The sequence below is a fragment of the Oncorhynchus clarkii genome, chromosome 14, assembly GCF_045791955.1.
Source record: "Oncorhynchus clarkii lewisi isolate Uvic-CL-2024 chromosome 14, UVic_Ocla_1.0, whole genome shotgun sequence".
Taxonomy (NCBI): Eukaryota; Metazoa; Chordata; class Actinopteri; order Salmoniformes; family Salmonidae; genus Oncorhynchus; species Oncorhynchus clarkii.
The window spans coordinates 19,948,784-19,961,626 of record NC_092160.1 but is presented as its reverse complement, the minus strand read 5'-3'; the positions used below and the strand labels follow the sequence as shown (position 1 = coordinate 19,961,626).

At 43.4% G+C, this 12,843-nt stretch overlaps 1 protein-coding gene and 1 non-coding gene across 2 annotated transcripts in view; both read right to left on the bottom strand.

The window, feature by feature from the left end:
* Positions 1–8,219, bottom strand: part of LOC139366398 (E74-like ETS transcription factor 1) — an 84,568-nt gene extending 76,349 nt beyond the window's left edge. The window contains exon 1 of the mRNA XM_071103845.1: positions 7,957–8,219. The gene's annotated coding sequence lies outside the window, so the exon portion shown is untranslated. The remainder of the gene's footprint in view (positions 1–7,956) is intronic.
* Positions 8,220–8,917: 698 nt separating this feature from the next.
* On the bottom strand, positions 8,918–8,989 carry trnae-uuc (transfer RNA glutamic acid (anticodon UUC)). Its single transcript has one exon. It is a non-coding gene; the product is annotated as a tRNA-Glu (tRNA).
* Between the last annotated feature and the right edge of the window lie 3,854 nt (positions 8,990–12,843).

The window sequence follows — 12,843 nt, the reverse complement described above, 5'->3', positions numbered from 1 at the left end:
TATTTAAGGCTCTGATCTCTCCAAGAAGTGAGGGTAAATGGTAGACATGCTCTCTAATATCCACTTTGTTTTCATTATTATTTTGGGTACAGGGAGGGTTTGCCTAAAATATATTTTGCTGAAGGGAGGGCCATCCATTTTCATTTGGGAGAGGTCCGATTTTCTCCATGTAACCCTTATTATAAATAACGTTCACTCCCTAAATAAGACAAACCTTGAGGGCATGAGATGTGGAGCCTTGTGAAGGACAGGCAGTGCTGTTTGTGCAGCTCCAAGGTCAGCTGATGGCTGTTCCCTGAGTGACTCAGAGCTAGAGGTGTGCGTCCCCTATGGGCCCTGGTCAAAAGTAGTGCACTACATAAGGAATAGTGCTATTTGGGACGCAACCAAGGAAAGTCCTCAGCCAGGGCTAACTGGGCCAATAGCATCCCTCATGCAGATTGGGGTGAAGCGGGAGAAAGGGTCAGCGAGGCATTCTAATGAGCCCCACTGATATGGACAAAGAGGTACAACTAAACACCATGAAACACTTTGAAATGACAATGGAAAACTTGTCAATGTTACTCAGGGCAGACTTACTTCGAACAATGGGTGATAAAATAAAAAGGCCAACATAGTTTATTTCAATGATCCTTAGGGGAGAAAATATTTTCTAGTTCACTAACTCAAACCCTTTCAACCTTTAGTTAATTGGCAGACAATGAATGGTCAGGAAGATTATGCCGCTTTGGTCAGTGTTATGTTACGTGACTGTGACCAGCAGGACTGAGGAATTGGTCAAGGTTATTTCAATGTAGAAGGACCCATAAGCTTCAACATGTGAAGTTCATAGGAGCATGTCAAATTGGGTGTCATATGAAAGGTCAGATTTCAAATATATATATGTATTAAGGCATATATTAATTTTTCAACCATTTTCCATCCTAAAAATGTGAAATAAGCAAAGGCTATGATTTCTGGTCAAACAGATGGAAAAGGGGTCATTGAAATCATCAACCAGAATGTAAAAAAAAAAAAAGATATTAGAAATACATGAAAACACATTAGACCATGTAATTGTTGAATACTCGTTTCTGATTGGCTTGAAAGGCATTCTAGAGCGTGCATTATTTCCCTAGAACGCATAGTATATCAGCAAGGTAGAATTCATAGGCTATAGCTAATTCTTACATATTATTGGTTTGAGCTGCTATTGAAAGCAATAGTCAAATTGAAAACATTGGCATTGTTGAATTCGATTTTCATAATAGCAGGCTAGGACTGATGGTTTGGTTAGCTAAACTAGCAACTCTGTTGGTTTGGTTACCAAGGCAACTACTTTAGCTGTCTGGTAAACTTGCTACCAGCTTCAGTGGATGTTGAACACATTTCTACCTGCAAATTATAAAGTGATAGCCATGGTATGAAAGGGATAATCACCTATGCGTTCTCTGTAAAACAGTGTGACTCCAGGGAAGGTTAGTTCCACTCCGCTAGCGTGTGGTGAAACACACCTTCCACGTTGTTCATTCATTTCCATAGAACGCATAGCCCCCCATTGATTATCCCTTACATAATGTTGAAGTAAAGACCCCTGCCAACTAATATCAACACTTATATTTACTTTGGGACATATAATTCTGCCAGTTAAAGAAATATTGCCTTGTGCATTCCTTTACCAAAAACCCACATATCTTTTTTTATTTATTTACCTTTATTTAACTAGGCAAGTCAGTTAAGAACAATTTCTTATTTTCAATGATGGCCTAGGAACAGTGGGTTAACTGCCTGTTCAGGGGCAGAAAGACAGATTTGTTCCTTGTTAGCTTGGGGATATGAACTTGCAACCTTCCGGTTACTAGTCCAACGCTCTAACCACTAGGCTACCCTGCCGCCCAATCTTTAAGATATTTTCTAATTTCTCCCCCCCATGAGGAGGGAGGATAATTTAATTTCACGAGTAAAGGTAGACCTATTAATTAGTTATAGTGTTTTTACAGATATAAATGTTGTTTATATCATGGAATTGCTGAAAAATCAGTAACAGAATTTCTGCACTTGAATTGGCTACAATGGGAATTCATAGTAATCACAAACCACAGTTGGGTTCACAAGTTTGGACAGCACAGTACAGTATAGTTCAGTACAGCACAGCACGGCACAGAATAGTACAGTACAGTATAGTTCAGTACAGCACAGCATGGCACAGAATAGTACACAGCACAGTATAGTTCAGTACAGCACAGCACGGCACAGAATAGTACAGTACAGTATAGTTCAGTACAGTACAGTAGAGCACAGCACAGGAGAGTACAGTACAGTAAAGAAAAGTAGAGTAGTAGTTCAGTACAGTCCACAGGAGAACACACTAAAGTTGAGTACACTATAATGTACTGTACTGCACTGAACAATAACTGACTACTGAATATACTGTACTCTACTGTACTCTACTGTACTGAACTCTACTGTACTCTACTGAACTCTACTGAACTTTACTCTACTGAACTTTACTCTACTGTACTGTACTCTACTGAACTCTACTGTACTCTACTCTACAGTACTCTACTCTACTGTACTAAACTCGACTGAACTCTACTATATTCTTGTTTGGCATACATTTTAAGTAAAAAATCTGAGTCTCAGCGCAATTCCGTTTGGAATTGCCCACAACTCTGACTCACAGCAATGACTGTGGATGACTGCATTGACTGCAGCCACACAGAACTAACAAAGAGAGAGGTGTAGGCGTATAGCTGAATGGAAATGCATCCAATGCACATTGCCTACAGCTGAGTCACTCTCATAGATCTGCCAAATGAGGTGATGATGCGCTGACCATGGGATGATGCACTGACCATGGGATGATGCACTGACCATGGGATGATGCACTGGATTATAATCTGCAGATGGTTTCATGTTTCAACTACTAACCTGACATGACAACCATTGCACCTGGATGCAGATTAAGTTAAATCTCAACCAGGATAGAAATTGAGCGCACAGTACAGTATAGTTCAGTACAGTACAGCACAGCACAGAATAGGTTATAAGTATCCAGGTTATTGCGGCATCCGAATATTCCGCTCATGTGATAACATTTAACACGTCCTGGAACTTCCTGGTGATGATTATATGTTATTTTGTAAGACTGCAGCCCATTTTGTGTGGTAGTACATCCTTACACAAATAATGCGAGCACTCAACTAAACCTGCAGTTTATAGCTGGGCATATTTTCAGTAGTTAAGAGCAGAATATTCGGCAGGAAGGAGGAGCCTTCCAGCCGAGCCACACAAACACACACCCTTCACATAAAATGCATCCCATTAAACATTAAACACACACGGCAAGGCCAACATTCCAGACAGTCCGCATCAAACCTCTGTGAACAGTATGCGCTTACCTGCAGTCTGGACAAAGACCAGAGCTACCACCACCGAGGCTAATTGACTGACTTTGTGTCTGTGGAAGAACTCTCCTTTTTAATGGCTTAAGAGCTGCTAACACAACAGCTGAAAGGACTCAAGTTTGGTCTAGTATACAGCTTTGCCATTTCATAACAAAGTATTTTGTTCACATGCAGTGTATATAATGTCCACGGGCTTTGGAAGCGTACTGTTGAATGAACACCCAATAGTAGAATGTAGTTATTAAATAATTCAAATATCAGGCATGAACGAGGGACAGTCTGTCACTATAGAACTCCCCTCAGAAAAAAACGTTCTGCATAGCCTATATAGTGTGGTGACAGATAAAGGACAGTAACTTAGCCTATATAATGTGGTGACAGATATAGGACAGTAACTTAGCCTATATAGTGTGGTGACAGATATAGGACAGTAACTTAGCCTATATAATGTGGTGACAGATATAGGACAGTAACTTAGCCTATATAATGTGGTGACAGATATAGGACAGTCATTTAGCCTATATAATGTGGTGGCCGATATAGGATAGTAACGGCTTCTCTGTGTACGTGACGAGCTGCTAACTGGCTAACACATGTTGTCCAGCTCACTCTTTAAGACGCCGTTGCATTTCACACGTGAACTTGTTTGACGCTGTGGATCAGCTGAACGAGGTGAGATCATCAGACACATGGTCACAGGCACACACTGACATGACTTTGCACAAGCTTTCATGACAGACATTAGTAGCACTCCACTGACCGACATGCATCCTAACACATGGCAACAACACAAAGCACCAATTCAAATGACAGTGTAAGCAGAGAGAGAGAGAGAGAGAGAACGTGATGCTCCTTGTGGTGATAGGCTGCTATGTATGTGGTTAGCTTAGCTGGCTATTGTTTGAGCATCACACTAGTAGTCAAACCACAACCCAGCCACCCCCGCCCAATTTAATCAAGCATCGGATACATAGCGTGCTGACTAAAAATACCCAAGATACATACACAACAGTCTCAACAAAAAGTACCCGGACTGAGAGGTGCAACCTTGAATTTGCACCAATCAGATGGTGCCAACAGACGATGACGTGCCAGAAACGAGACAGCAGAAAAACCTCTGCATCAGTCCAGACTGATTGTCAATCACTATTGTGGTTGGTCATCTTTTGCCACCATAATGTTTTAACAGAGTAATAACTGAGTAATGGCACAGTTTCTAAACCCAGAGGCGCTGGGAACGCTTGCGAAACAGGGGTTTGAGAAGTCAATGAGAGAAGTGAAACATTCTTCATTAGTTTTTGAAATATATAAGGCACAACACAACCTAAATTCGAACCAATGCCTTGAGTAGTTGAACATCTTATTACTTCAGCCTCGTGAAACTGACAAATTGACACGTTTACATTTTCATCAAAAATAACTTCACATTGATTTGACAGCCTGCACATGCGCAGTTTGGCATGAGACCCGATGGCGTGTTTTTATGCATGAGCTTAGCTAGCCAATGTCGCTATGACATTGCCTACAAGTATGATCGGGGATTTCAATTGGAGAAGCAGTTTCTGCTTATCTTCATGCTGTACCTTCTTTGGTAATAGCCTATATGTTTCATGGGAAGAAAAGCTATATATTCTGGTCATAGCAAAGTTTACCAAGTCTTAATTAAAGCTACTGCTGAGACATTGCATTGTTATTTTGGAGCTGGTTAACATATATGACCTCTAACATCAGTATATCTTGGCCAAACAAGACACGTTATGTAGTTTACAAGACATCAACACTGAGGTTAACCTGATGACAGTACATATGGAGATATGGAGTCCATTTTTATTGTCTGGAATGGAGTCAAATGCTTCATATTGTGTGAGGCAACATGCAGGCTGGATGGGGTTACAGGTGGAATTTCCCCTGGCTCCCATTTCTCTTTGACGTCACTTCTGCCGCTTGGCTGTAGCGCTGCCTACTGAGATATCAGAGGACGAAGAACTCAGGTGACAGAGCTGTTGAAACCAAATCACTGTGAAATAAGGAACTTTACAAAGCAAGTTCCCCCACTGTCTTTCAACAGAAACGGGCGGCCACAGTTGGATATCTTCGGTGTGAAATAGGGAAGTATGACGATTTTGTTTCAGGTTTTCTGTGTAAATTTGGTTCCTTTATTTGAGTGAGTCACTTCACATTTTGGTCAACTTACATACTTGTTTACATAGACTGAGAAACATATAAACATTGCCACCTTGTGGTTACTTGAGAGGTGTCAAATGACACTAATTTACCTCAGAGAGACTGATCACTGGACTTGATTGGAAAGAAGACATCAAACCAGGCATCTCAAGAGACATTACAGGGGCTTCTAATCTAAAGCTTTTTCAGAGGATGCGATAGAGCATATGTTTCCCACATCATCTGACTTGAACACTGACCAAAAAGGATATGACAAACACAAGAGTAATTTCATTCACTCACCTGTCTCTGTCAAGGCCACTATGTAAGGTATCTGTCCTTTGTGAGGCTATAGTGGTGCTTCAGACACAGCATAAAAGTCTGATACAAGTGAGCTGGTAAGATCGATATCCAGGAGCCCATTAGGGCAGCTCTCTGCCGGTTAAGAAAAACCTCAAGACTGAGGCCGGGACAATGACAGGAACCCTCAATAGTATGGAGTACAAAGGAGCACAGCTCACCCATTGTCTGGAGTCATCGTCACCCAGTCACTCCTCAGCGGCTAGGGCTTCTGTGCCCTGCTGATGGTGACATAACGGTCACACCATAAGTACCAGGGATACCATTTTCCCCAGCCAGGCAGTCACAGAGGCTAGTGTTCCAAGTCAGTGTGTATAAACACACTATCAACTGCAACCTGATGCCTGGCCTGTTCTCATCAGGTTAATCCAAGCACTGTCTCATGAAAGGTGAGGGAAGTTAGTCCCTCAAAGTCCCGTTGTGCGGGAGAAATCCCTTCAGCAACAAAGTTCAAAGGCAGAGAAGGCAGGGTCATTGATGCACATGACTATCAAGGCCGAGAGAGAGAGGGAAGAAGGGAAAGAGGGTGGGAGTGAGGAGTGTGGAGTGAGGCAGGCACCATGGGATTTTTAAAAAACTATTCATAAAGTCTGTGCATGCAACATATGCTAGAGACCACTACACTGCAGACAAGCATATTTAGGAGCTCTTGTTGGAGATAATTGGTTTCAGAAGACTGAGATTTCCAATTATCTGCCAGGCCTCTGGGATAGGCTGGCTGTGTTGCAGGGAGGGGGGGTGGCAGTGGAGGAGAGGTGGGGTCAGAGGGACCAGCTGATATCTGTTGCTGACGGGCTGAGCTGAGAACCACAAGAACCCCCCCCCCACCCACCCCCCCACCGGATAACAAGAGCACAAGTATTCCCCTGTCTCGCCCCTCCCTTTCTCCAGACAACAGCAGGCACGGAAGGCCAATGAGATTTCTCAGCTTGCAATGTCCCTGAGGCCAGCATCTTAACCGAAAAATGTAAACATCTGGCAAACATTTATATTGGCCACAGATATGTTGAGGAGCTCAAGTCATTTGAGAAAACACGGTTTAGTGGAGATCCAAGCATCACATTTTTTGGAGGGTGAAGGTCGTTTATTACATGAAAATAAGCATGAACATGTTAGATGACCATGATGAGCAGACATGGTTCAGACAATTGCCCCAGAAAGAGGGGGTCTTTCTCAATCTCTTGAACTGAATGACAAACTTCAAGATAGAGTAGTGGAACATTGTTAATGGTACCGCATGCCATTTCTAATAATCAGAGGAAATTAGAAGCACTGGTGCAATGACAGACTATTCTCCAATAGTAAATTCAGAGTCTGAAGAGCTATTGGTTATGCTTATTAATGTGATGTCTAATACTTCTGATGGCAACAATAGGGTGTAGTTGAACTCCTCTTTACATAACAGAGAAAACATTAACAATCCATTTCTTTCAGGACTGTATAATTGATCCCTCACACTCACATGAAGCACAAATGGCCACTGGACCCAGGAGACACTGGAGACAGGCTAGCTCTGTCAGCAGCACACAACAGCTTCACACATTTACCACACAGCACCCCTGTCACAAGGCAGGCATGGTAGTGGCACAATGACACAGCTTCTCCGTAAGAGGAGGGTTAATAAAGCAAAACAGTAGGTCATTCAGACTGGAGGCTTTTCACATCAAATGTGGGGTCAGTGGCAGAACATTGGTTTAATAGAAATCTTGAAGTTGAGAAATTAAAGTAGTCCATATCTGTAGTAGCCTAGGTGAATATACAGTATAAACTACAGTATAAACTTCTTATTTACTTTGTTGTGGATTTACATAAATAAATACCTGATGTATGCTATATGAAAATAAATTTAATAAATATAACACGTTACTAAATAACTCTCATAAACGTATTGAAAGGGAGGGTTCTAGAAAATAAGGGACTGCTTGGCAGGGACTGCTTGGGAGATGGTAACACAACTGTTAGATTAATACACATTCCAGACTAATCGTCAAGACAGCGTTAAAAAAACAGAAGTACATCATTAGCTATTCGAGTAGCGAAGACTCACCTTTAGTCCTTATCTTATAGCCTAGAGTCAGACGTTTAAAATTCCAATGTCTTACGCCTCATGAATGATGGCTTCATCAACATCGGACAGTAGCCAAATATCTTCATTAGGCACTTATCAACATCTTGGTAATATTCCCCAAAAAATATGTAATTCTTCAAATGTGAGATAAAAGCTCGACATCATCGGTACAGTACAACGACTGAGGCAACTCCAGTTTCACTACTTTCTCGTGCTTGACGAAAGGTTACACAGTTTTTTTTCTTATTTTTTTCTTACGGAAAGCTGATGCGTGGGGAATTCCTACCGGTCACATTTTCCCTAACCTGACGTAACAGGCGTAAAAGAAACCATAAAACATGATTGTTTAGCATTAAAAACTATGGAGAAACAGGACGTTATGAAAACATAATGTTATGTTGGTTACTCTTATTGAGAAGACTAAAAACTTACCGGTATAGACTAGAATAAACTAGGCCTATCTGAATTTCAACTGAACTGAAAATGATATAGACACTTCGTTTTTATAATTTGAATTATTCTCTATAGCAGATTGTGTTATCACCAACTAGATTTACAATCGCGAACATTATGGAATTCCATGCCTATTAAAAAAACATTAAATATAGAACGCCTAGCATGTGGCTCAGATTGATACATTGAAACAGATAAATGCACACTGTCCCTTAGAATATCAAAATAACAGTACATTTTGAATCACGCCCACTTCAGCGGGATCGCATTTTCGGTACATTTCCTTCTTCGGGAATGTACTTAATCTTATAAACAACTGTGTTGTCCAGTTGAAAAATATACATTCCAGACTTCAGATGTTGTTGCAGAGTGTTTAGCATATTACTGATAAAAACACTGGTCCTGCTCTCTGTGAGGAGTTTTACAATTTATTGTGAAACAACTACATGTTGCTTTTCATGAACGAGACCATATTAAAAACAATTAATTCCCATACCGGGAGTCGAACCCGGGCCGCCTGGGTGAAAACCAGGAATCCTAACCGCTAGACCATATGGGAATAGATACGTCATAAAGGCAAACGTATAGATTTATATCTGACCTGTAGAGGAATAGTAATACTTGTAAATACGTCAGTTATAGTTAGCTGACTCTCCTAAACTGGCCTACATAGCCCCTTAGGGTCATTGTATAAAGAGTTCTACCATTATAATGTTCTAGATTATTACAGATAGGTAGCCTGTAGGTAACCTTGTTTTAAAAAAGTCTGAATTTAACACATCTCCACATTTCTGCTATCCATGTCAATTCAACCCCACCTAGTGTCGACTTCATGTAACTTGTGCCAAGTACTAAAAAACAGTAGCTATAAACAGAGAGGAAGAGGCGAAGAAAGAGGGAGCCCAACATCTGTCTTCTCCTGCAGGTTGCGTTTTTTCGATCACCAAACGAGTTGTTGTTGTATGGAGGTCAATGAGTGTCGAATTTAAGTAACTATAAGTAGGACACGTAACATCCCGGAAACGATGAGAAAAAAACACTTTATATGGGCTCCCGAGTAGCGCAGCGGTCTAAGTAAATGTTTTTGTTTGGTTATCTTTTGGAAATTGTAGAAATAAAACATTTTCCTTATTCAGACGTTCCAGCTAGGAAGGCTAACATTAGTTAGCTAATTAATTTGCTAGCTATCATACAGTAGGCATCTATTAATAATTATATTTTTAATATATGTAGACATGCAATCATAATTGACTGTAGTGCATATGAAGCACCCACAAGTTACCGGTGGCTGAAAACACAATCATGGCATGATGAAGGAGTGACGAATTTCCGGCCAAGGGTGGTCCATTTTAAAAATCATTCCTTCCTCCAGGATGTCCCGGGCAGGCACCCGCACCCACACCCACCCACCCATCAGGGCTGTAGCCCTCCCAGTTTTTTTATTTTACCTTTATTTAACTAGGCAAGTCAGTTAAGAACAAATTCAGGTACTGCAGGGTTTCTTGGACCCGACCAGCCTCCAACAGACGCCGGACCGTGTAGGCCGGGGGACCATCAACAAGTCGAGCAGGCGGAGGTGCAGTTGTGGGGGGAGAGAAGGGACTGGTCCTTACCAGCTTGAAACGGGAGACATGGAAGGATGGACAGACCCTCATAGACCTGGGAAGCTGGAGACGATAGGGTTGATGCGACTCAGGATCTTGAATGGTCCTATGTAGCGTGGAGCGAGCTTCCGTGAGTCCACCTGTAAGGGAAGATCACGGGTGGACAGCCACACCCGTTGCCCCGGTCAGAGGAGCCCGAAAAGGCCTTCGGTAACGGTTTGCCTTGGTCTCGGGCAGAGGAGTGGAGCAAGGAGGATCGCGCTATTGTCTAATGAACGCCTCGGCTGATGGCACCCCCGCTTCGGCCTATTTATTCAGGAAATAGGGAGGCGGGGTCGAACCAGAACTGACACTTGAGCGGCGAACAGTCCAGTGGACGAGTTCGGCAGTGTGTTGTGAGCATACTCTGCCCAGACGAGGAACTTGCTCCAGTTGCTGGCCTGGGATGGAGACAAAACAGAGGAGAAACTCCTACAACTCCTGGTTGGCCCACTCCGTTTGCCCATTCGACTGTGGGTTTGGATTCGACCCCAAGGAGAGACTCACCGACAAGGCTTTCCAATATCGTGCGACGAACTGGGGCCAACAATCCTAGACAATGTATTGGGGAAGTCTGTATAGTCGAAAGACATGGGTAATCATGAGATCAGCGGTCTCCTTCGCTGAGGGCAACTTGGAAAACCGATTGTTGACCACCAGTATAGTGGTAAGCCCTTGGGATGTGGGTAACCCTGTGATAAAGTTTACAGACAGGTGGGACCAGGGCTGGCTGGGGATGGGCAGGGGTTGGAGTAACCCAGCCAGTCACAGTCGTGAGGACTTGCTTTGGACACAGGTGGAGCAGGCCGTAACAAAGGATCTCACATCTTTAATCATGTTGGGCCACCAGAATTTCCGTCTCAGGAACTCCAGTGTCCGATTAACCCCTGGATACCCAGTTAATTTAGAGGAGTGTAGTACTCAGGAACGGGCTGATCGCGGAACATAAAGTCTGTTAGTGGGACCCCTGCCGGGGTCAGGTTCTCGGGTCTGGGTTTGTCGGACTGTGGTCTCAATAATCCATATCACGGGGGCCACAATGCGGGAGCTGGGGATGATGGGCTTTGAGTCCCTCTGTCACGACCGTCGTCAAGGTGGAAATGACCAGACCAAGGTGCAGCATGGTGAGCGTACATTTATTTTTATTATAAAAATGTTGCCAACAAAACAAAGAATAAGGAAACGACTGTGAAGCTTACTTCGTCTATACAGGCCACTAACAAAGACAACTAGCCACAACTAAGGTGGAAAAACAGTCTGCCTAAGTATGATTCCCAATCAGAGACAACGATAGACAGCTGTCCCTGATTGAGAACCATACCCGGCCAAAACATAGAAATACAAAACATAGAATGCCCACCCCCATATCACACCCTGACCTAACCAAATAGAGAAATAAAACGGCTCTCTAAGGTCAGGGCGTGACACCCTCTCCTTGTTAGAGACATCATGTTGGCAGGACAGGGTGTCTGCTTTCTGATTCTTGGATCTCGAGCGATAGGCTAGTGTGAAGTTGAACCTATTAAAGATCACAGCCCACCTAGCCTGGCGAGCGTTCAACTTCTTGGCTTCTTGAATGGAGACCAAATTCTTATGGTTTGTCCATTTCACGAAAAGGATGAGGTGCTCTCTCCAACCAGTGTCTCCACCCCCCAAGGGCCCACTTAACTGCCAAGAGCTCCCGGTTGCCTACATCGTATTTGCGTTCCGTTGGCGAGAACCGCTTGGAGAGAAAAGCACTGTCTCACACATTCTCGGATGCGGTTGTCGAAATTGATGGCCAAAGTTATCAGGGACTCGAGGTCCTCTCTCATTTCCAGAGCGGCTAGTTCATCCTTGATGGAGTTAAACAGATCCTGCTGGAAAGCGGTGACCAGTGCCTCAGTGTTCCACCTACTCTGTGCGGCGAGGGTGCGGAACTCAAATACGAAGCCACTGGTCTGGCCCCTTGGCAGAGGTTGAACAAATGGCTTGCCGCTTCTCGTCCATAGACTGGGTGTGCCGTTGCCCACACTAGGGCCTTGCCCGAGCGTAGAGAGATGTAGGCGATCATGGCCCAATCGGTGTGAAACGAGGAGGACTGTAGCTCGAACACCAGAGAGCACTGAGTGAGGAACCCCTTGTATCCTCCCGGGTGGCCGTCATGCCGCTCGGGGACTGGGATCTTGGATTCTCGGTGCAGGTTCCCTGGGGTAACTACGGCGACGCTTGTAAAACTGGGTGATGAGACTTGGGCATTGGCTCTTCCTGGGTTAGGCCATTGTTGGAGGGAATCGGTAAGTGCCCGGAGGGTCTCTGATATTTGTGTGAGTTGTTCTTGCTGCCGCCCCAGCAGTGCTCCTTGTTGGGTTATAGCATTCTGGATTTGGGTGATCTCTGCTGGGTCCATGTTGAGGCAGAAGCTTGCTGTGACGTGGTAAGATTGGACCCAGGTGCAGAGAAGAGACCAGACGAGGAATCAGTGGTTAAGGATAAAAATAATACTTTACTGAGAAACGGTAGCCACAGGATCACAGTAAACTTGAAAAACCAACAAACACTAAGTCTCGAAAACTCACTCAGGAAACAAACGCACATGGTTAACAATTCAAGCTTCTGCAAAGGACAACCGTCTCTAGGACGGTCTCTGCCGCCCTCTGGTGACAGGTGGAACCATGACATGAACTATATTTTAAACCAAATACTTTTACTCAAGTAGTATTTTACTGGGTGACTTTCACTTCTACTTGAGTAATTTTCTATTAAGGTATATTTACTTTTACTCAAGTAT